Source organism: Suricata suricatta, chromosome 6 (genome assembly GCF_006229205.1).
Source record: "Suricata suricatta isolate VVHF042 chromosome 6, meerkat_22Aug2017_6uvM2_HiC, whole genome shotgun sequence".
Taxonomy (NCBI): Eukaryota; Metazoa; Chordata; class Mammalia; order Carnivora; family Herpestidae; genus Suricata; species Suricata suricatta.
The window spans coordinates 105,153,900-105,178,174 of record NC_043705.1 but is presented as its reverse complement, the minus strand read 5'-3'; the positions used below and the strand labels follow the sequence as shown (position 1 = coordinate 105,178,174).

Below are 24,275 nucleotides of genomic sequence, written 5' to 3'. Positions count from 1 at the left end.
AGATTGTATATATGTGTGGTATCTATGGATGGAGGAAATACATAACCATGTATGTCTGTATCTGCTAGTTTGCATATGTGAGCCATTGAGAATATAGGAACAGCCATTCCTCATGTTACATATCTTTTAAACTGTCTGAATGTTCTCTTTTGTTTCCTTTCTCCCTTTACCTCCCCCTTTTCTAGTCTCTGTCCCTTTTCCTTCATCTCAGATTTTACTCTCTCAGATGGTACCACCAATCAATAATCTGTACCTTAACATCTTTGCCTTTGCAGTGAGAGGCTCCTTGTATTTTTACCTGCACAGAGCGTTGCATGATGGATCTTGTTCCTCAGTGTTTCTAAGCAAGATGGCTCATGTTCTCCCAGGGTGTGTATCACTTTAGGCTTTCTTGGGTATACAATGCTTGAACCTTGAATTTCAACTCTTCTCTGCTGCTCAGTGACAAATATTCCCTCTCTGCCTGTTCCAGGTAGGCAGGGCAGATATCTTAGTTATGCCCCCCCTTATGGTAAGGAAGGATGCTTTTTTCATTAAGTCATTTCTATAGAGGATTGGAAAGGAAGGTCCAGATAAGACCTATGTGGAAGGGTCTATGAATAAAGATTTCAGAAATATTATTTCACATCCTAGCCCTGTCCTTACCCCAACATTGTTGAGTCTTGACCCATCACAGGCCTTAGTGGAGATCTATTGTTTGAGTGTGGGCTTAAGGGTTGACCGAGATGGGTGTTCTTTTCTTTTGTAGTGGCATTTCCTGGATGGTTCAGCTCTGGGTAAAGGATTCTTCCCTGCTTCATATTTAGTACCCCTGCTGACAAGCTGCCCTGGCAAAATTAATAGTAATATTAATAATCATGGCAGGTCATGAATAAAATTTGTCAGTATTTCTAAATATTCATGCTTTCTGCACCCCTCATGCTGTGTTTACAATTCTAATAATTAAGCATCTCAGAGCTCAGAGAAATAGCAACTGAGCTTGTTAATGATAACAACTATTAATATGAATTTATACAAGGTAATATTTACATAATGCAAATAAATGAATTAATTACAAACATAGAGAGGGAGACGGTTTGGACTTGAAAGTCAACACTCTGCCCACAAGATTTATATGAGGAAAGTTTTTTCTTTTTTTCTGGCAGTGACATTGACCTACCACCAGGTATCTGTGGAAGGAGGGCTACAACTTGGGAAGTTAGAATATATAGGCTTAAATATGGTTGCTTTGCATCTCACTCACAGGTCATTCATATTTAAAGCTAGTGACAGACAGATGTAAAGCCCTTTTAATTCCACATTTTCTCCTTGTACATAGTATCATTTAAGATTTATAACCTCATGAGGGGAGAGAAGTTGGATTTTACTTTTGAGGGAATATAGGTACACAAGTGAATGGACACCTTTGAAAATGTCTCCACTCACAAACAGTTCCTCTGCAGTGGAGATGAATCTGTCATCTTCTACTAAATCAGAGGAATGGACCTCAGTCATGGTATCTAAAATTGATTAATACTTTTTTTTATGCTTTTGAGCCTAGGAAAGACACCTGACACTAGGGAAGCCAGGCTGGGAGTCAGACATGGAAAAGAAAAAAAGAATTGAGAATAGTCCTTCCTTGTGGCTACCAATACCATGAAAACCTGGGTTATTCTGTTTTCATCAGAAAACTAGAGGTGGGGGAAAGAAGAAAGATGGACAGAGAAGAGAAAGAAGCAGATTAATAGGGAAAAAAAAGCAATAATTAAAGACGATTTGCAGTACTTCTGGGACTCTGTTGTGTTCCTGCCCTTGGCTTCCATGAAATTCCTGTTGATCCTTGAGATAAACTGTTTTATTTGTTGTTGTTGTTGTTGTTGTTGTTGTTTTATTTTTCAGAGAGAGAGAGGGGGAGAGAGAGGGAGGGAAGGAGGGAGGGAGGGAGAATGCAAGTGGGGGGGTGCAGAGCGAAAGGGAGGCACAGAATCCGAGGTAGACTCCAGGCTCAGAGATCTGTCAGCACAGAGCCTGACGTGGGGCTCCAACCCACAAGCTGTGAGATCATGACCTGAGCCGAAGTCGGACCTTAACCAACTGAACCACCCAGGCGCCCCGTTTTATTGTTTTTGCTTAAAGTAGCTTTAATTATTATTATTAGTAGATTTGTAATTAAGGCAAATAGTTTTCCTAAGTCAGAAAAAAGTACAGTAGCAAAGAGTGAGAGAGAACTCCAGTTTTGTAATCGCTTCTTTGCCATTTTCCTATGGCTCTGCTGGTGTTGCATGTATTCCTCAATCCTCATCCTCTATTCAGGACCCATCCAGCCCTGTCATGAGGGTGGAGCTTACTTGAGAGTTTTCAGATCTCAGAGTTTGGATTGAGAGCATTCTGCTTTGCGTGTAGCATGTACAGATGTACTCTATCAGAATGCTCCTTGATTCATTAAAATTCTACAAGAAGGAAATGAAGCCAGCTGCCATTCTCCTTGCTCATCATCTTTCCTGGTGTCAGTCGCACCTCATTGCATTTGGCAATGCTCTTGACGTGAGTGACATTAGCCAGAGCACAAATCAGGTAGCATCTGCTGAGGAGTGGGGAAAAAAATCACAAATACATTTATAAAAGGGAAAACAAAATCAGGGTGACATCCAGGTTGTCTTTTTTATAGTCTCTGTTTCTGGGTTTGTGTTTAGGATAGATGGCTCCTTTTTTTCCCTTTTGTGTGTGTGCGCGCGTGTGTGTGTGTGTGTGTGTGTGTGTGTGTGTGTTCCAATTTAACTGTTTCAAAGCTGTCTCTAATCTTCATTTCAGAGGGAGCTCATAACACTGAATAGATTAACAGAGGTTATAACTCAATTAAACATGTGGCCTAATTTGTCTAGGATGATTTCAATTTGTAGCTGTTGTCATAGAAGGACCCCCTTCCCTCTCAAACATACCCTAATTTAGGTGATAAATTATTTTATCACCCTGGTTAATAGTCTCCATTTGATAAATCAATGATATTTACGGAGCACCTACTATGCATGATTAAAGGTGGCGTGAATGTGTATGTAAGTGTAGACGTAAGTATTTCATGGTCTCTGCCCTTAATGAACTTCCTTATGGTTTAATGTTACAATAATGGCAAAATAGAACTGTAACTCCAGGAGAGATGACATCTTCTTAATGGTGGAACCAGAGAGTGCAAGACCACTTGTTCTCTTAGTTTACTGTTCTTGTGGGAGGCATTGTATACATTGGTCAAGGACAGAGAGTCTAGAGGGAGATAACTTGGATTCATATTTCAACTCTGTTATTTACTAGCTGTATTAATGTGAGAAGATTAACTCATCATTCCATACCTCTACTTTCCCAACCATGCAGGTGGATGATACCAGCATCTTCTGTCTTATTAGGGTGTTGAGGATTGTGTTATGTGTGGAAGGTGGTTAACATAGTACCTAGTGGAAACCAGAACTTAGTAAATAAGAGCCAAAGTCTGATCTGTAACAACAGTTTCTTCCTGGGTTGAAAAATCTTTGCAATCAGCTCTTGTCTCTTTCATTCAAACTGTGATATATTAAGTAGGACTAATCATAGAATCTCAGTAATTTATCCAGCCCCAAATCCCTACAACTCAATGGTGGATGGTAGGTAGGTAAACAACATTCCTCAGAATCATTCATCACATTTTTTCTCGACATTTTCAAATAGAGTTGTGACAGCAAGGCAAACTGTGTGCCGTGGGCTTAGGAGAACAGATGGTGTCAGAAAAATCTAGCATGTGATGGAAAAACATGGTGCATTTCTATCCAGCATAGGGAGGAACGGGAACAGTGTGTACTGAATAATTCCTCCTTCCAGGTGGTGGAGGTGGGAAGAGAATGGAGATCGTAGAATACCAACAGCAAATCCCTTCATGGAAAAGATCTAGCTTGCTGCTTCTCTAGAATTCCTTCCTGGTCCTAGAAGGATACGAAGTCTTGCTAAATGCTATTTGAACACATTTCTTGGAAATGTATTAGGAACTCTTTCTTTGTGTTGATTGAAAAGGTTGGGGCATGTTGGTCCTTGATGAAAGAATGTGGACCCCTCAAAAAAGAACTCAATATAAAGCCATATATTTACTTATTTAAATTACTATGATTTAGTATCATTTAATGACTAACATTTATTGAGCCCTTTATGCCAGATCTGAGCAAAAAGTCTTACATGGTATATCTTATTAAATATCTACCACTGCACTGACACAAGTGCTATAATTCCCATTATGCTTATAAGAAAACTGGTTCAAAGATGCCCAAAAGTCACACAGCCATTAGGAAGAGAGGCCTTTTACCTAGGTCATTCTCAATCCATATTTTATACTTTTGATTACTTTGCTGTATGTGCTATGAAAAACTTGCCTTAAAAACAATGCATTATATATAGGAGCACCTGGGTGGCTCAGTCAGTTAAGCTGCTGACTTCGGCTCAGGTCATGATCTCGGGTTTCGTGAGTTCAAGCCCCACGTCAGGCTCTATACTCATGGCTCGGAGCTTGGAGCCTGTCTTCAGATTCTGTGTCTCTTTCCTTCTCTGCCCTCTACTCATGCTCTGTCTCTCAAAAAAAAAATACACATTAAAAAAAATAATGGATTATAAAACTAGGTAAGCAAAACACTGATGATCATTGTGTTCAAAGATGGAATACTAATGAATGTAAGAAGAGGATTTAAAATACTGAGGGTAAGAAGGGCAATTCTAATTTGGTTGAATCTTTGTTTTCAATGTGAATTTCTATCTGAATGACTCCGGATTTACAGTTGGGTGTCTAGTCTTGTTTCAAAGGAAAGGTCTTTTATTTTTCCACTGGAAAATATTCCAAGATTTTAGCAATACTAAAATGGGAGAAAAATCTTCCTAATTTTGAACCTAAGGTCTAACTGGATGATACGAGGTAGGAATTGGAACACAAGATCTTTCTGCTATAATGGGTAACCTACTGATTTCTTCTTTAGTCTTTAGTTCTATAAATATTTAAGACTTGTATATGCCAGGCTCTGTGAAGCATATAGAAGACACAAAGGCAAGGAAAATAGACATGATTGCTATGATCATTGTTTATTATCTTGCTTTTTCCTAAGAAGCAAAAAAGTAATGAATTCTGGCCATATTCAATAGTGGGGTATATTTAATTGCATTTTGCCAATCCGTATTTAAAATTTAGTTGCTTGCATATCTTTCTACATGCATTCACATGCTATCTGAGAATAACACTATGGAGACATCAGGAATCTAGTGTTTAATGGCTGATTGCCTTGATTCAGAAGGATAAGAGGGTTATAGCTTTGCTGAATAATGCAGAATAAGTTGTTACATTTCTCTAAGCATATTTAGTAATTTGGAAAGTGACCTTCTGCTCTTTTTCAACAGGCAAGCTATATATATATATATATATATATATATATAATCATTTTGCATATGAAGATGCATCTGTCCCAGAGCTGAACAAGTACCTGGAGCCAGAGGACTCTGAAGAACTGGTTTTAAAGACTAATCTTTGTCTCCTTATCTCTATCAACCATTGGGTGAGTCACTTCATCTCTAGTTATGTGGGAATGCCATTTCATGTTCTGCCTACCTTGATGATGGCTCAATGTTAGGATCCGGTGGAAAGGATTTGAAAGTGCTTTATGAATTCAAGGGCTTCTAGTTAAATGGAATTTACATCTGAGACACTTAGTTGATAGGCATGAAATAATCAAAATGTGTGGTTGTATACCTTGCCGTATCAGATGATTTCTTTGTCAGTTCTATGGGTCAAGAAGATGGAGATATGAATGGTTCTCTGAATTCAGATTCCACTGTGACAAAATGCCTTCTATAATATAATTTTGGTGAGTCATCAAGTAGAAATGCATGCATTGTCATCTATCAATGTATGAAATAGTCCGTGCAATAAAATGAGTTGGCCCTCAAACTTGTATTCACCTTCCTGTTTAGGAGAGATATCCATAGCTCCTGGCACCATGTCCCTAAATCTGCCTCCATATTACAGAGTGTGTTCAGTAGGGAGTTGTTCCCTTGTCAACAATGAGCATTAGTAGAGCCGTTGGACTGGAAGGAAAAGCCTTTGTCTATTAGGAAGCCTGCAGAGCTTAGTTGCTAGGCAACCCAGTCTGGAGGCAGCAACCAGTGTGCACCATTAGAGAATCCAGGGAGGTGGGCCTGGAAAAAAAGGGGGAAACAATTCTTTTCTTGGAGAGGCAGGAAAAGAAAAAGCACTTTACTATCCAGGTAAAGAGGTGGTGCATACCCTAAATTAAGTTGTGCATTTTAGCATCAAAGTGCTAGGTGCTAACACTTACTGGTAACTATATTGTTATTTGGGAAACTGTATAGCATTGAGTAGTCACTTTTTTCCCGGCTCAGCTTGTCTGGCAAAAGTAGAAAGCCAAGGAGCCAGATACTGCTAATCTTTCCGTATCCTTACCACTACAGTTACCACACATACTTTGTTAAATCAGGGAAACATGAGTCTTATCTTTTATGTACTGTATTTGCATGAGAGGATGGGAGGAAAATGATATATTACTAAAAATCCTGGAGTAAATGGTGTTTGAGTTTCCTTAAGCTTAAGGTTCTAAATAAAATGACTGTTTCCCACTCTTAAACATAACTAAATATTTACACAGGGTAGAATATGCCAGAATACAGATATGGGGGAAGTTATCTTTCATATAGCCAAGCGCTCAGAGCTGCTCTATCCCAAAATATGTTTCTCACTAGGCTGCCAGCAGATTTGAAATATATAAGATTAGATACTTTGGGGGGAGTTAAGGCATGAACTATTTCTGAGCCACTTGGAAGATGTGACAGATCAACTAAAATCCACAAATTCTCAGTTTAAGCATGACAGTGAATTTGAACTCCAAGAAATGAGGCACCTCCCAGTGAAGGGGTATCCAGGGTTGGGAAATGGACTGAGGTTGGTACATACAGGCCCATGAAGGTTGAGGCATCACAGAGAATAGGCAGTAGGTTTTAAGATTTATGGATCGGCATATAGAGATTTGAAGCAGGACTGCTTTACTTATTTTAGTTGTTAACCTTTGATAGATCACCTACATTTTTTGAGGCACAGTTTACTCATCAGTACATGCTACAATAGTATTTATATTTAAATGAAAGAATTCATGAAAACCACTTAGCAAAGGTCCTGACATACTGTAAACAATGAATAGAGACTGGTAAGTTTGTCCGTGTAGTTAGTGGGGTCAGTGTCACAGAGTAAACGTGGATGATACCATGGTTTAAAAAAACACCAAAAACACGACCACCACAGCTCGAGGACAGGATGTTGGCATGGAAAAGTGCTATAGCAGGAGCTGAGATACCAGGCTTCTGTGGGGCTCTAAGTCACTAGCAGGCAGTTACAGTCCAGTTGTGCAGTTGTGACTGCCCAGAGGTTGCACAAAATGGGTAGTCATATGGCCAGCAGCACCATAGAGCTCTACTCCAGACTGAATTCAGGAAAACAGTTCCAAATCCAGATGCTTCCAGTCTGAAATCATTTTTTCATAGATAGCACTTTGAATACCTTACAGAACTTTTTTGTATTCTTGGATCTGGGACTCCTAATCTATAAGTGAATGGTTTGCTTTCTAGAAGACTTGGTTTGCAGATTCTTTCTTACTGCTTAGGCCTTGTTCTAACCTTTTCTTCTCTGGACTACGTTTCCTCACTAGTAACAGGAAAGATTGGCTTAGATGATCTTTGGATATGCTCTAGCTTGTCTTTTATACATTCTCCCCAAACTTTCCTCAGGTTTTGCAGCTTTTACTTGCTCATTAAACGCATTTTATTGAGTGTCTACTATGTGGCAGGCTCTGTCATAGGCACTGAAAGTACATACAATGGTAAATGATCTGGAAAACTATTTTGTTTTTATGGACCTTACAATGGCAGGAGATGGACTATAATCAGGGGGACAGGAGTATTTGATTATATCAAGTGGTGATAAATGCTGTGAAATACACTAAAATAAAGAGGAACTGGTTTCAGTTAATCAAGTGCAGTGTAAAAACCACTGAGAATGCACTGCCATATAGCAACAATGATTTATTTATTCTCTTGAATGTGTAGGTTGACTGGACTTCACCCAAGTTGTTCTCCTCCATGTGCTATAGCCAAAGTTACTTCTGCAACCACAGTCAGCTGGGAGGTCATCTGGGGCTTGAACATCCAAGATGACCTCTCATTCTCTGGGGACTCTATCTTGTCATTTTGCATTCCTTCCAAAGCTGCTTAATAGAATAATATTAGTAGGTGGATATTAAATGCACAAACCCCAGTGTGTGATTGTTCCTTAAGCATATGTGGTTGTCATGTTTTTCAGTGTCCTATTGGCCAAATCAACAGATGGGCAAGCCCAGAGTCAGTGTGGGAGGGAATTACACAGGTGCGTGAAAACAGGGCCATTGTTAATGTAGTCACCAAAGAGAGGGGAAGATGACTACTTTATATTGGAAAATAGGTGAAACCTCTCAGAAGCAGGGCTATTTGAACTGAGACAGGAAAACTGAGATCAGAGAGAAGGGGGCAGGTACAAAGGTGTTGAGGTAAGAAAAGCTTGAAGTTTTTGAGGATCTGAGATTAGGCCTGTATGACTGTACTTGTGAGTAAGATGAAAGAGTTGTCAGAAGACCAAACCAGTGAGCTTGTACAGAGGCAGATCATATGGCCTTGTAGGCAATAGGAATTTGGATTTCATTCTACATGCAGTGAGAATTCATTAATATGTTTAAGAAAGAAAGAAAGTCAACTGATCTGATTTACATTTACAAGAGGTCAGTCCTCTCTAAAAAAAAAAAAAAAAGACATGTTAAGAAAATTGTCTAGTCATTTCAATAAGTTAGAAACATAAGAAAGGGACTATGCTATATTTAAGTAGAATTAGTATGATCCTGGAATAGGAAAAAAGCTGTAAAAACATTTCAGGATCATTAAAGAATTGTTTTAAATTACTGAAGTAGAGAGGTGATATTATCAACTAAAAACAAATTAAAAATAGTAAGTACACTATGTTCTCACTTTGGTTAAAAAAATAACACATGTAGGGGTGCCTTAGTGGCTCATTCATTTGAACATCAACTGTTGATTTGGGCTCAGGTCATGATCTCACGGTTGGTGAGTTCAAGCCCCACATGGGGCTATCAGTGCAGAGCCTGCTTGGGAGTCTCTAAATAAATAAACTTAAAAATAACCCCACATGTATACATACATGCATAGAAAAAGATCCTTAGACACATATACTAAGATGTTAACTTTAGTGGTGATCCCTGAATGCAAGATTATGATGTTTTTATTTGCCTAAAAATAATGGAAGACACAGAGACAAAAGTGAAAACTGGGAGTCCAGGTAGGACACTGTTGCACATGAGAGATAATGGTCGCTTTTGAAGGCTGGTAACAGTTGCGTTAAGAAGAAGTTGATATATTGGAGATATAATTTGGGGGCAGAGGGGTTAGGACTTACTGGTGAATTGGCTGTTCTGGAAGTGAAAATGACTCAGGTTTGGCTTGAGAAGCGGATGGAACTGGTGGCATTTTTGAAGATGAGGACAAAGCAGTAAGTCTGGTTTGGGGGCCTTTCTCAGGAAGGGTCAGAGGTGGGTGACTAGGTACCCTGTGTTAGGTCATCTGTAAGGAGAGGTGCCATTCTGAATTCCTATTGTACTTGGATGAGTTCCATTCAGTCCCCAGTGTTCTGTTCAGGCCAAACTTTGTTAAGAGGCCAAATGTATAAGAACATGTCTTAAAAAGTCATTGACATGCTCTGTGAAATAATGGTTGCCTTCTTGAGCCTTTCCATTTTAGAAAGAGCCAACATATGAGATTGTCCAGTGAGATGCAACTCAACTACTTACTGCAGATAAAAACTAGATGATTAAAAAACAGAGGAGTAAAAGTTCCTGTATTGCGGGGCGCCTGGGTGGCTCAGTCGGTTAAGCCTCCGGCTTCGGCTCAGGTCAGATCTCACATTCGTGGGTTCGAGCCCCACGTCAGGCTCTGTACAGACCGCTCAGAGCCTGGAGCCTGCTTCTGGTTCTGTGTCTCCTTCGCTCTCTGCCCCTCCCCCTCTCATGCTCTGTCTCTCTCTGTATCAAAAAAACTAAATAAAACATTAAAAAAAAAGTTACTGTATTGCAAAACTGAAATCAGACATTTTGGAGGAAAATTGTCAAAACAAATAATCATTGGTCAGAAGAAGGTTTTGAAATCCACTATTAGCTACCTGAAATTGACAGTTAATCTAAAGTCATCTATGTGACCACAATTTTATGGTGATAATTTTCAACTTTGCAGGATTACCTGGAAGACTTTACTCTCCATGCTGAAGCTAAACACAGTAATATGGCATTTTTTGTTAATTGTAGAAAGAAAATGTTAAGTTATATGTGAAGGAAAACTTCCTAAATAGTAAGTCAAGATTAGAATAGGTGACTCTTTGGAAGCATTTTTACCCATTGAGACTGTTTCCTAATTTTATGATTTTATGGCCAAGCGTTTAAAGCAAAAATAATCAGATTCTTGAAAGGCAGCTCCATCCAGTGTATTTTTTTTAACCTGGCCCATAACCAATCTAACCAGATGCATCACAGCTGAATCAATCCAGATGGTTCTTTGAAACAGCCAAACTGAACATTTCAGACATGCCACAAATTTGGATACTGCATAACTCAGACTCTTCACTAAATACAAAATCTGAGACACCAATTACAGAAACTCAGAGCTCACAAGAACTAAAAGGGTAGGGGTAAAATGTCAAGTGACGACCAGGTGTGGATTTTAAGAAAAAAAAAACAAACTAGTCTTCAGTTGAATTCAGGTTTCTTTAATGTAGTTCCTTCATTAATGTTCATCCATTTTTTAATTAAAATTTAAAAAAAATTTACATTGAACAAAACCTCTCAGAATACATGTTTTCAGTGTTTTTATTTAAGAAGCAATTTCTCAAGTCAAAGAAGAAATTTTAGGAAATGCTTGGTTGTCTTCACAGCCCATAAGAAATATTTGGGCATATAGCCAAAAGGCTTGTTTTCTTTAGCAGAGCCACACTATTAAAGCTAAATTATAACTGTTCTAATCATTTGCTCTGAAAAAGTACCCACATAAAATAATAATTTCTCTAACGATCTCACTTAGAAAATACTTAACCAAGTCTGATAGGCCACATTCTGTCATTATAAAGCATAGGCTTGTAGACAGCTCTGTAAGTAGAAATTATGGTATTGCATGTTTTTTCTGGCTTTTAGATCAGCTCATATGGCCTATTGATAAAAAAAAATCTTGGTGGCTTTGAAAATTTTTCCAATAAGTGAGTTTCAACTCCCTAAGAAACAAAGTAAATAAAATAGATGGACCGTAGGCTGAGGAAGTGAGGACAAGTCAGGCTAACCAGTAGAGCTCAAGATGTTCGTAGCTGGTTTCCCTGGTGAGTGGAGAGTAAGAAATAGGCATAATGGACTGAAGGTTGTAAATAATCCATAAGTACCTTCAGATTCTGGGTAAAGAAGCCAAAGATAGGCCACAGCCACTCTGTTAGTTCTCTTTTTGTTGGTAGTTCTATTCCTGTAAGCAAAAAAAAAGCAATGCCAGAGATAAAATTACTCAAGTCACAAAAACTCTCCTGACTAAATCAGAACTAGGCTCATATTCTGGCTTTATCAATTACTATTTTATTTTTGTGCCGTGTACTTCATGTCTCTAGGTTTCCATTATCTTATATGTAAAAGGATTGGTTATGAGGATAAAATAAGATAGTGTTATGTAAATTATTTGTCCAGTGTTTGATATCTAAGAAGTTTCAATGTTAGCTATTTTCAATACAGTAAATGGAAATGAAGAGAGTGGACAAACCAAAAATAAGTGAAAAATAAGATAAACCCTGATTTTTCAAGTATAACTACCATGTTTCTAAGAATGTGATCTTTCTTTCAGGTATGGTAGGGAATCAAATTGTATTGAAAGCCACTTACTGCTTCCAAGGGTGTGGCTCTCTGAACATTTACAGCTGTGATTCTTTTGAGTAGCTCTTGATATTTTTCACGAGGCCAAATTTGATGACAAACAGTTGTCTTAAAGTTTTTGAGGCCTTCAGAGATAAGATGACTAAATCCCACTGAGGATTCACCTTTAGCTCCTTGACTTTCTGGTTTTGTTTAATCACTTTTGGTTGAGGAACACCAAACTGTAGCTGGAAGTGCAAAGTGGGTGCAACTATAATCGGCCCTGGAGCAGAATTCAAACCTGTCCACTAGAGCTGTTCTTATTTAACCTATAACTGCCACAACTCTCTTTGTAATAGTCCTCTAATATGACAATGAAGTTTTAACAAATCAGACACCTTGAAAACAATGGTGCAACTATTAGAAGGCAATGTTGAACATGCCATAGCTCTAACAGTCCATGCACTAGTTTAATACCTGTTGTGCTTATGGGTGATCTAAGGTCCACTGGTCACATGGTATAGGGAAGGGAATTATTACTGAAGCTCTGATGTTCAGATTAGAAGAATGGTATTCTTTCCATTCTGCCTGAATGCTTTGACTGGAGGAGTTCAGATACAAAGAATGTTATGTGTGTGATGGGGCTAATCAGGGGAAATGTCAGGATGGAAATGAGTCTCAAAGGCCAAGGTAGATAAGGGACACCAGGAGGGCATTTGAAACCAGATTAAGTGGCTTGGTCATATGTGTGGACATATCCTAGTTTGAGGATGAAAACTCACATTTTATAAACTACGGAGGAAAGTCTTAAGTCTCTTATTTGAAATTGTTTTTATCCTTACGATGGTACTGTTATTTTCTGGCACAGAATACTTTGCTGCGCAGTAGGTGGTCAGGCTGCAGTGCCTAATTTAATCTTTCACTGAATATATTCCCTTAAATACAGTTGACGTTTATTAAATGCCTGGTTGACACTAGACATCAAAGAGTTGGGGAAAAACATTAAGTGCCACAGATTCATTTAGCAATCATAGATCACTGCTGGGTAAAAAATGACCAGAGTAAGTTTATTTTCAGGATGAATGGCCAGTTGCTATGTGAATTGCAATTCCTGAATTTGTTCTCTTGATCAGCCTGCCAGAACACTCCAAAGATACTTGTTTAAGGCCTGTCAGAGGTTGGCTTTTAAATTCTTACTACTGCTTAATGATCAGTCCTTTTGGGTGCCAAAATTCATTTTCCTCTTTCATATCTTTCCTCTTCTACTGTGCCTTTGGATTTCCTTGTTCTTCTAGTTGGTGTAGCATCTATTACTTGATAAATCCTTGGATGCTCAAAATAACTACAGAAAAGGGATTTGTTGATGGTAGGATCTTATCTCCACTTTCCTGCCCACCTCGGCAGAATCATTTCCAGAGCTAGGAGAGTGGCATCTGCTCTGGAATATCAGGCAAGATCCTATAAAACTATGCTCTTTGCTCCATTGCTCTTTGCCTCTGAGTTGAATGTGTGGCTGGGAGATTTGAGAAAATCAATCTCTTCTCACTCACCCCACAGTGCAGCCTTTCTGCTGCATTAGTGATTTATAGAAGGTTGACTCAATTGGTGACACAAGTGAACTTCATTGTATCCCATCTCGATCATAAAGGATGATTAATATTTAGTAGAAGAACAAATAGAAATGGCTGCAAAAGAGGCAGGTAGCAAAAATAAAAAGCGTTTGGGACTGGTAGGGCCCAGGTGAATAGAGGACTGCATGTCCTGCCCAAAATCATTCTCATTCTCATTTTATTTATTTATTCATTCATTTATTCAGCCATTCATTCATCCACTGATTCATTCATTTGTTATTTATTTATTTATTTATTGGAAGAAATACTCATTCAGAGCACACTTAAAACAGACTGGCCTTGGACCTCTGTCAAGTCTCATATTTATGTGCATTTTTTGATCCCCCAGGACAACACCCACAGAGACAATAATGATTAGTTCTCGTATGTAAATAAGAGAATTCAGCTCAGGGACTTACTGGAGACTAGACTAGGGAAGCGTTGGAGCTCAAACCCAGACCTTTTATCTACAATTCCAAAGCTCTTTTTTTTAATAAATATAATTTATTGTCAAATTGACTTACATAAAGCACCCAGTACTCATCCCAACAAGTGCCCTCCTTAATACACCCATTATCCATTTTCCCTCTCACCCACCCCCCATTCACCCTTAGTTTATTCTCTGTATTTAAGAGTCTCTTGTGGTTTGCCTCCTTCCCTCTATGATTGTAACTATTTTTTCTCTTCCCCTCCCCCATGGTCTTCTGTTCAGTTTCTCAAGATCCACCTATCAGTGAAAGCATAAGATACCTGTCCTTTGACTCATGTATTTTACTCAGCATAATACCTCCAGTCCATCCACATTTCTACAAATGGCATGATTTCATTCTTTATCATTGCCAAGCAGTATTTCATTGAAAATATAAACCACATCTTCTTGATCCATTCATCTGTTGATGGACATTTAGGCTTTTTCAATAATTTGGCTATTGTTGAAAGTGCTGCAATAAACATTGGGTACATGTGTCCCTATGCATCAGCACTAATGTATCCCTTGGATAAATTCCTAGTATTGCTATTGCTAGGTCATAGGGTAGCACTATTTTTAATTTTTTGAGGTACCTTCACACTGTTTTCTAGAGTGGCGGCACCAGTTTGCATTCCCTACCAACAGTGCAAGAGGGTTCCTGTTTCTCCACATCCTTGTCTGTATCTGTAGTTTTCTGATCTGTTCATTTTAACTACTCTGACTGGTGTGAGGTGGTATCTTAATGTGGCTTTGATTTGTAGTTCCCTGATGATGAGCAATGTTGAGCATCATTTCATGTGTCTCTTGGCCATTTGGATGTCTTCTTTGGAAAAGTGTCTATTCATGTCTTCTCCCCATTTCTTCACTGGATTATTTGTTTTTTGGGTGTTGAGTTTGGGAAGTTCTTTATAGATTTTGGATAATAGCCCTTTATTGGGTATGTCACTTGCAAATATCTTTCCCCATTCCATCCATTGCCTTTTAGTTCTGTTGATTGGTTGCTTTGTAGTACAGAAGCTTTTGTATTGAGGCTTGATGAGGCCTCAATAATTAATTTCTGCTTTTAATTGCTTGCCTTTGGAGATGTGTTGAACAAGAAATTGCTGGGGTTGAGGTCAGGGGTTGTTGCCTACTTTCTCCTCTAGGGTTTTGATCATATCCTGTCTCACATTTAAATCTTTCATCCATTTTGAGTTTATTTTTGTGTATGGTGTAAGAAAGTTGTCCAGTTTCATTCTTCTATATGTAGCTGTCTGGGATATGTAGCAGGCCATTTGTTAAAGAGACTATCTATTTTTCTGTTGGATACTCTTATCCTACTTTGTCAAAGATTAATAGGCCATACATTTGTGGGTACAATTCTGGGTTCTCTATTCCATTGGTCTACGTGTCTGTTTTTGTGGCAATATCATACTGTCTTAATGATTACAGTTTGTAGTAGAGGATAAAGGCTGGGATTGTGATGTCTCCCACTTTGGGTTTCTTCTTCAATATTACTTTGGCTATTCAGGGTCTTTTGTGATTTCATACAAATTTTGGAATTGTTTGTTCTAGCTTTGAGAAAAATGACAGTGCCACTGAGATTGGGATTGCATTGAATATGTAGATTGCTTTGGGTAGTATTGACATTTTAACAATATGTATTCTTCCGATCCATGAGCATGGAATGTGCCCATTTCAATTTGTCTTCTTCAATTTCCTTCATAAGCTTTCTATAGTTTTCAGCATACAAGTCATTTACATCTTTGGTTAGGTTTATTCCTAGGTATTTTATGGTTCTTGGTGCAATTGTAAATAGGGTCAGTTTCTTTTTTTTCTTTCTGTTGCTTCATTATTGGTATATAAAATACAACTAATTTCTGTACATTGATTTTATACCCTGCGACTTTGCTGAATTCATGTATCAGTTCTAGGAGTCTTTGGTGGAGTCTTTAGGGTTTTCCATGAAGAGTATCATGTAATCTGCGAAAAGTGAAAGTTTGCTTTCTTTGTCAATTTGGATGCCTTTCATTTCATTTTGTTGTCTATTTGCTGATGGTAGGACTTCCAACACTATGTTAAACAGCAGTAATGAGAGTGGACATCTCTGTCGTGTTCCTGGTCTCAGGCAGAAAGGTCTCATTTTTTTCTGCATTGAGGATGATATTAGCTGTGGGCTTTTCATAAAGGGCTTTTATGATGTTTAAGTATGTTCTATCTATCATGACTTTCTTTTGAAGGTTTTTATTAAGAAAGGATGTTGTATTTTGTCAAAAGCTTTTGCTGCATCTATTGACAGGACCATATGGTTTTTATCCCTTCTTTTATTAATGTGATGAATCACATTGATTCATTTGTGAATATTGAACCAACCCCGCAGGCCAGGAATGAATCCCACTTGATCATGGTGAATAATTCTTTTTATATGCTGTTGAACTCAATTTACTAGTATCTTGAGAATTTTTGCATCTGTGCTCATCAGGGGTATTGGCCTGTAGTTTGCTTTTTTCAGGGGTCTCTGTTTGGTTTAAGAATCAAGATAATTCTGGCTTCATAGAATAAGTCCAGAAGTTTTACTTCCATTTATATTTTTTGTAACAGCTTGAGAAGGATAGATATTAGCTCTGCTTTAAATGTCTGGTGGAATTCCCCCAGGGAAGCAATCTGGTACAAGGCTCTTATTTGTTAGGAGATTTTTGATAACTTATTCAATTTCTTCACTAGTTACGGGTCTGTTCAAATTTTCTATTTATTCCCACTTAAGTTTTGGTTGTGTGTGTGTGTGTGTGTGTGTGTGTGTGTGTGTGTGTGTGTGTGTCTAGGAATTTGTCCATTTCTTCCAGGTTGTCCTGTTTGGCATACAATTTTTCATAGTATTCTCTGCTAATTTCTTGTATTTCTGAGGGATTGGTTGTGATAAATCCATTTTCATTTGTGATTTTATCCATTTTGGTCCTCTCTCTTTTCTTCTTGAGAAGTCTGGCTAGAGGATTATCAATTTGTTTATATTTTCAAAAAATCAACTTATAGTTTCATTGATCTGGTTTCTTTTAAAAATTCTATTTTGTCTATTTATGCTCTGCTCTTTATTATTTCTTTTCTTGTTCTGGGTTTGGGTTTTCTTTGTTGTTCTCCTTTAGATGTGCTGTTAGAGTTCGTATTTGGATTTTTCTTGTTTCTTGAGATAGGCCTGGATTGTAATGCATTTTCCTCTTAGACTGCCCTGGCTGTATCCCAGAGGGTTTGGATTGTTGTGTTTTCATTTTTCATTTATTTCCATATATTTTTAAATTTCTTCTTTAATTGCCTTGGTTGACCCATTCATTTTTTAGTAGGATGATATTTAACCTCCATGCATTTGGAGGTTTTCCAAACGTTTTCCTGTGGCTGATTTCAAGTTTCATAGCATTGTGACTTAAAAGTGTGCATGATATGAACCAGTATGTGATCTATATTGGAGAATGTTCCATGTGCACTAGAGAAGAATGGATATTCTGCTGCTTTGGGATGAAAAGTTCTAAATATATCTGTCAAGTCCATCTGGTCCAGTGTATCATTCAGGGTTCCTGTTTCCTTATTGATTTTCTGTCTAGATGATCTATCTGGATGATCAAAGTCCCCTGCCATTACCACATTCTTACCAATAAGATTGCTTCTGATTGTTTTACATATTTCTGAATTTGGTGCATAAAGATGTATAATTGTTAGCTCTTTCTGATGGATAGATCCCATAATTATTATATAATATTATTCTTCATCTCTTGTTACAGTCTTTAGTTTAAAATCTGATTTGTCTGATACAAGTATGGCTCCTCCAGCTTTCTTTTGATTTCCTGTAGCATGATAGATGGTTCTCCATCCCCTTACTTTCAATCTGAAGGTGTCCTCAGGTCTAAATGGGTCTCTTGTGGAGAGCAAATACATGTGTCTGGTTTTTTTTAATCCTTTATGATACTCTATGTCTTTTGATTAGAGTATTTAGTCTATTTAGTGTTATTATTAAAAGATATGGGTTTAATGCCATTGTGTTATCTGTAGGTTTCATGCTTGTAGTGATGTCTCTGGTCCTTTGAGGTCTTTGCAACACTCACAGAGTCCCTCTTAGGATCTCTTGTATGGCTGGTTTAGTGGTGATGAATTCCTTCAGTTTTTGTTTTTTGGGAAAACTTTTATCTTTCCTCCTATTCTTAATGACACGCTTGCTAGATAAACAATTCTTGGCTGCAGATTTTTCCTATTCAGCACGTTGAAAATTTGCTGCCACTTCTGTCTGGCCTGCCAAGTTTCAGTAGATAGGTCTGCTACTACCCTTATGTGTCTACCCTTGTATACTAAAGCCTGTTTATCCCCAGCTGCTTCCGGAAATCTCTCTTTAACTTTGTGTTTTGCTAGTTTCACTATATGTTGTGCAGAAGATCAATTCAAGTTACATCTGATGGGAATTCTCTCTGCCTCCTGGATTTCAATGGCTGTTTTCTTCCCAAAATTGGGGAAGTTCTCAGCTATGAGTTGTTCAAGCACACCTTTGGCCCCTTTCTCTCTTCTTCTGTAACTTCTATGAGAGGGATGTTTTTCCATTTCATTGAATCACTTAGTTCAGTAAGTCTCTCTTCATGATCCAGAGTTTTTAAAATCTTTTTTCAGCTCCATCTTTTTCCATAATTTTATCTTCTATTTCACCTGTTCTCCCCTCTGACTCTTGAATTCTCGCTTTTACCACCTCTAGTTTAGTTTGCACCTCATTTACAGCATTATTTTTAATTCATCATGACTATTTTTAGTCCTAAATATTTTTTAGTTTCTTGATCTCTGCAGCGATAGATTATCTGTTGTCTTCTATGCTTTTTCAAGTCCAGTGATTAATCTTATGACTATTCTAAATTCTTGTTAATTTATATTGTTCATATCTGTTTTGAGCAATTCTTTAGCTGTTATTTCTTCCTGGAATTTCTTTTGAGGAGAATTCTTCCATTTCATCATGTTGGCTAGTTCTGTCTGTTGTGTCCTGCACCTGTGAGCACTACTATATTAAAGAGGGATCATACACTGTCCAGAGCCTGGCCCTTCTGGAGGTTTTTTTTTGGAGAGTGTTACTTGCTCTCTGTTGTTATGACTTTAGTTTCTTTATCTCCCTACTTGTAGTTATGTTTTGAACCCTCCACTAAGTGTGCTTTGATTTGTTTTTTGAAGTAGACCTAGAAAGGAAAATAAGCAAACATATAACAAAAAAAAACCCAAAGACAAAAAACCAGAAATGCCAGCTACAAGTAAACAACAGGGCGGAGATGATGCTGATGGAAGAGACCTTATCCCATACAAAGAGAGAAATGACAGGGTTAGAGAAAAATAAAAAATAAAAAATGACCAGAGAAACTATAAAGCTTAATCCAGAGGAAGAGAAGGGAAAATAAAGAGGGATGCAGGGAGAAAGAAAAGAAAAGAAAACTATTCAGACAGAGAAACTATATGGCTTAATCCAGACAAAGAATAAAGAAGGAAGTGTGGAACATATATCAAGAGAATTGATTAAATATGTCTGCTTAAACAAACCAATAACCAGAGTTACCAGACTAGAGGAGGGAAGAGGTAAGAAGGAGAAAAAGGAAGGATATTTCTATATAATAAAAATTATCTGAGAATTAAACCGGGCAATGCAAGACTGCTGGTCTGGAGGAGGGGCTATCTGGTTCCTCAGCATCAATTCTGCTCAAGTAGATATGCAATTACCAGTCATGGAAGGGCGTGGTTTGGTGTAGGTGGGTCCTACCTCCAGGGTGGGCCCTGTGTCTGATCCCTGAGCCCCTTTCTTGGTGGTATTAGAGAGAAAAATGGCAACACCCCAGTCTCTCCTCCACAGACCTGGTGTCCCAAACCACTCTGTTTCAGCTGTCCTCACAGTGCCACAGATGTAAACATAGTGGTTTGTATCGGTGTGCCGACCCCCATGTTTTGGCGCTTGGCTGGGGTTCAAACTCCTGCTCTGTGTGCTGCTCTGTGCTGCCTGATGCAGGCAGGCCTCATCCTGTCTCACAGCACTCCAGGGAGTCCTTCTCCGGATCCTGCAGCAATACTTCAGTGATTCCAAGTCTGGAGAGAATTTGTCTGGAGTCCCAGCAGTTTCTTCTTCCTATGCAGGATCTTTTATTCCTTCTCTGACATTCTAGAATGGCTAGTAATGCATTTGCCTATCAGTTAGGGATTTTAGATGAGTAATCGCACGTGCTGGGAGTTTCAGTCATCACTTTGCAGGAGATCTTTCATCAACTATTTTTGAATGAACAATACAAAGCATGCATGTTATCTGACAATAATAAAAAAATTAAGTCCAGGTTCCCTAAGCATGTCTCATGTTAGAAACTAAAAATAATGATATAGAGGACAAACTTTACAGATAGGTAAACTTTGGATCAAATTACAAGACCACTACTTTCAGGCTATGTGACTTTGGGTAAGTCCTTTCAACTGCTTTTACATCTGTTTCCTCATCCATAAAATTGTTAGCCATAGTAGCTAACTTACGGCTCTGAGAATGAAATGAGATAATGCATGTAGGGCATGGAGGCAAGTAAGTCTTCACTGGGTATTAATTATAAAACTCAGGTGGAATGTGGCAAGGGAGCAAAGCAAAGGAAGGTTTGTCAGACTACAAAACCTGCCATCTTTATTTCCTTCCATTGCTTTCCTTCATGCCAGGCTCTGAGGCAATTAGAGACATAAGCCCTCTACTGTCAACCAAAGTCCATACTTAGTCCCCATACAACTAAATGTTTTCTTTTTGACTCAATAATATAAACAGACCCCCATGGTTTATAGGAAAGAAGCAGGTTACATTTTCTGAGTGATATTTCTAATGCTTATTTATTTTTGAGAGACCGAGCACAAGCTGTCAGCACAGAGTCCAATGCAAAGCTCGAACCCACAAGCTGTAAGATCATGACCTGAGCCAAAGTTGGATGCTTAACTGCCTGAGCCACCCCGGGACCCTTGTCAAGTCATATTTCTCTCTGAACCCTGGGATTTCAGAGTCTGGGAAACTAAACCTACACAGTTAACTTCCTCATTGGTGTGATTTTCTTTTCTAAGTTAAACCATAGTTTCTTTTTACTTACCCCTTTAGCTTCTTCAGACTTGTTCTGAAAAGCAAAATGCTTCCCCTGTTTTGGGATAAGAAAACAATTTGTAAATAAAGATCTTCCAAAATTCCAAAGGAAAGAATGAATGTGGTCTAACTGTAAAGTTATGAGAAAAGTTAGAGAACATGTAAGCCAGCATGCTGAGGGGAACAACTCCAAAGTCATGGGAGGATTATTGACCGAAGTGCAGTGAGTTTTTCAGCAAAACACTAATAATTTGGACAATCTCTTAAATAGATAATGTTGGGAACACAACCAATGTAAAAAACTGAAACTGGAGCCCTGTCCCATACCATATGGAAAAATTAATTGAAAATGAAGAAGACTTGAATTTAAGACCTGAAACTGTAAAACTTGAACAAAAACATAAGCAGTAAACTTCTTGACATAAATCTTAGTGATGATTTATTATTACTATTTTAAATATGACACCAAAAGCAGAAATAAACATGTGGTACTATATCAAGTTAAAAGTTTCTGCACAACAAAGGAAACCATCAACAAAATGAAAAGGCAACTTACTGATAGAAAATAATTATAAATCATATATGTGATAAAGGGACTAATATCTAAAATATAGCAAAAACTTGGGGCACCTGGGTGGCTCAGTGGGTTAAGCACCCAACTTCAGCTCAGGTCATGCTCTCACAGTTCTTGGGTTTGAGCCCTGCATTGGGCTATGGAGCTCACAGCTCAGAGCCTGGAGACTGCTTTGGATTCTGTGTCTCCCTTTCTCTTTGCCCCTCTCCCATTTGCTTGCGTGCTCACTCGTGCTCTCTCTTCCTCTGTCTCTCAAAAATAAACATTAAACATTTTAAAATAATACAATGAAAAATATAGCAAAAACTCAAATCAATAGCAGAACAAACAGAAAACCAACCATCTAATAAACAATGGGAGGAGGATCTGATACACATTTAAAAAAATTATTTATTTATTTCTGAGAGAAAGAGAGCCAGCAAGGGAGGGACTGAGAGAGAGGGAGACACAGAATTTGAAGCAGGCTCCAGGCTCTGAGCTTTCAGCATAGAGCCCAACACAGGGTTCAAACTCACTAACTGCAAGATCCTGATCTGGGGTGGAGTTAGACCCTTAACTGACTAAGCCACCCAGGTGCCCGTGAATACACATTTTTCCAAAGAAGATTTACAGGTGTCCAGCAGTACATGAAAAAAAAATGCTCAGCATCATCAGTCATCAGGGATATGTAAATCAAAGCTTCAAGGAAGGTATCACCTCATACCTGTTAAAATAGCTATCATCAAAAATACCAGAAATAACAAGTGTTAGCAAGGATTTGGAGGAAAGGGTACCTTCACACATTGCTGGTGGGTTGTAAAATGGTGCAACCACTATGGAAAACAGGATGGAGTTTCCTCAAAAAATTAAAAGCAGAATAGTATGTGATCCATCAGTTTTACTTCTGGGTATTTTATCCAGAGAAAATGAAAACACTAATTTAGAAAGATACATACATGCCCATGTTTACTGCAGCATTATTTAACAATAGCCAAGATATGGAAACAACCCATGTGTCTACTTACGGACAAATGGATAAGGAAATCTTGCCATCTGCAACTTCATGGATGCACCTTAAGGGCATTATGCTAAGAGGAATAAGTCCAAAAAAGACAAAAATTGTATTATTTCTCATATATGGAATCTCTAAATCAAACCACCCCGGAGGTAATGGGTGGGGGGTGGGGATGGGTGATTTTTTTAAATTTAAATAAATGTAACGAGTAAATGTTTTTAAAAAGCTCAAAAACTACATAATGTTTTTATTTCTTTTGTTCTAATTCACTCCCACAAACACTTAATGTGTGTTTCTTATGCTGGACATAGCATAGAACAGGAACTGTGTTCTGTAATATGGATGATATGGTGGGTGAACAAAGATGAAGAGGCATATCTTTTTATATGTACATTCCAGTGGTTCTACAATTAAATAGGGCTGGAGATCATATTTGAGGAGGCTGTGAATGTTGGAAAATAAATTCAGAAATTATTTGGTAGCCAGAATAAAGAAGGAAGGTGAAATTGATACTCCTGTATTATTAAAATATATTTGATATAAGCATGAACTGAAGAAGGACTAATGGCATAAAATCCTCATATGGTTATTAATAAACATATACACAAAAAGAATAAAAGCATTACTAAGTGGAAATAAAAATAATAAGAAAAATAAAATGGTATAATGAGAATAAGAAATCACCCAGATAATGGTATGTTGGTATGAGATGTCATCTTGTAATAAAAGAATATTTAAATGTATGTATATATAATTTTTTCATCATGTTAAGTGTACTCTTTAATCCATATCTCTTATTTCACCCTCCCCCTCTCACCTCTCCTCTAGTAATCATCAGTATAGTTAAGAATCTATTTCTTGGTTTCTCTCTTTTTCTCCTTTGCTTGTTTTTTTCTTAAATTGCATATTTAAGTGAGATCATATGGTATTGGTCTTTTTCTAACTTCTCTCACTTAGCATTATACTCTATAGCTGTATCCATGTTGTTTCAAGTGGCAAGATTTCATTATTTTTTATAGCTCAGTAATATTCCACTGTATGTATGTGTGTATGTATATATGCACACACCACATCTTTATCCATTCATCTATTGATGGACATTTGGGTTGCTTCCATAGTTTATTGTAAATAATACTGCAATAAACATAGAGTACATGTATCCCTTTGAATTAGTGTTTATTTGGTTTTGTTTGGTGGGGGGTAAATACCTAGTAGTACAGTTGCTGGATCATAGGCTAGTCCTATCTTCAATTTTTTGAGGAACCTCCATACTGTTTCCCAGAGAGGCTGTATCAGTTTGTATTCCCACCAACTGTGCACAAAACTTCCTTTTTGTTCACATCCTGGCTAACACATGTTGTTTCCTGTTTTGATTTTAGCCATTCCACTAAGTGTAAGGTGATATCACACTGTAGTTTTGACTTGCATTTTCAGGATGATGAGTGATATTGGGCATCTTTTAATGTGTCTGTTGGCTATCTGGATGTCTTCTTTGGAGAAATGTTTGTTCATGTCTTCTGCCCATTTTAATTGGATTATTTGTTTCTTTGGTTTCTTGGGTGTTGAGTTTTATCACTTTTTAAAAATATATTTTGG

The 24,275-nt window shown here is 37.8% G+C and overlaps 2 long non-coding RNA genes across 2 annotated transcripts; both read right to left on the bottom strand.

Moving 5' to 3' along the window:
• Window positions 1–8,049: 8,049 nt before the first annotated feature.
• Window positions 8,050–9,640, bottom strand: LOC115294727. Its single transcript, XR_003910091.1, has 2 exons — window positions 9,482–9,640; window positions 8,050–8,246 (listed from the first exon to the last, which is right to left on the bottom strand). It is a non-coding gene; the product is annotated as an uncharacterized LOC115294727 (long non-coding RNA).
• A 10,496-nt stretch (window positions 9,641–20,136) lies between these two features.
• On the bottom strand, window positions 20,137–22,718 carry LOC115293640. The gene is made up of 3 exons (XR_003909546.1): window positions 22,690–22,718; window positions 21,122–21,166; window positions 20,137–20,276 (listed from the first exon to the last, which is right to left on the bottom strand). It is a non-coding gene; the product is annotated as an uncharacterized LOC115293640 (long non-coding RNA).
• Between the last annotated feature and the right edge of the window lie 1,557 nt (window positions 22,719–24,275).